Source organism: Cynara cardunculus (genome assembly GCF_001531365.2).
Source record: "Cynara cardunculus var. scolymus isolate 2C chromosome LG 12, CcrdV1, whole genome shotgun sequence".
NCBI classification, from domain to species: Eukaryota; Viridiplantae; Streptophyta; class Magnoliopsida; order Asterales; family Asteraceae; genus Cynara; species Cynara cardunculus.
The window spans coordinates 14768924-14770084 of NC_037539.1; positions in this window are offsets into that span (position 1 = coordinate 14768924).

Genomic DNA, 1161 nt, shown 5'->3' on the forward strand with positions numbered 1-1161 from the left:
GGTTTAAATACTTATCCGGTCACTCTTTGTCCGGATAAACACTTAAACAAAAATATGCAAGGTTTCTTTCTAAAGAATAATAACATGAAACATGCAAATAAATCCAGTAGTAATTTTATGCAAAAAGGTTTAGAAACCACTCACCTTAACAAGCTTTTAAAAACAAATTCTGGAAATCAACCCTTTTGAATTCTAACACTTGCAATCCGGCCAACACATTCTTTAAAGCATTCAATTTTCTCAAAATAGCAGGAAGAGTAAATGAAGAGGCTAAGCCTCTATTTATACTTGCCAAAAGTGGAAGGTCGGCTAAACCGCCTTCTACTTTTCCACCTCATGCTTACCCAAACCCATGCACACATGCACTCATATGCATACATCCATATTCCATGTATACATATAATATGCAAGTACACATATAAAAATATAAATATCCAATTAAGGCACAAATGCACATACCAGCATGTATCAAATTATCATGCTATCAAGTAATTATTTAATCAAATAATCACATATTTATTACCTTGGGTAATAACCAGGTTCCGGTTATTACAATAAGCCCCTTTGCTAATGGAGATGTTGCTTTTGATGAGAATGTCATATCCCTTGATAGTACCCTTGTTGTTGTCTCCAAAAGTCACAGAGCCTCCAGATTTTTCGATGAAGAAGGATAGCTGACTTTTGTCACCAGTCATGTGCCTGSAGCAACCTGAGTCCATGTACCATGGTTGCACATGCTGGTCCTGCAAGACAAATTAAGGGGATTTAGGTACCCATTTCATAATGGGTCCTTGTTTGTTAGTAGGGGATATCACACTATTTTCATTGCCCTTAGCCTTTGCAGGCTTGGGTTTATTTGCATTTTCCTTGCCCTTGGGTTTGGGCTTTTTCACGTTTTCATTGGTTGTAACTTTGTATTGATAAACGTGTTGGGAGAAGGGACAGTGATGCGTCAACATGTGATTCCTCGGGTTTTGTAAAAGAGTTAAACATTGACAGTGAGGATGCTTTGGATTTGTATGTCTAACGTTCTTTTTATTCGATGGAAACAAAGAAGTAAATGCAGGAGGTGTAAATCCTGTCCTAGCATCGGTTGTTTTTACAAACTTCCTATCTAGTTCAGATTTTTTATTTGAAGAGGTCTTTGGCTTTACTTCTTTT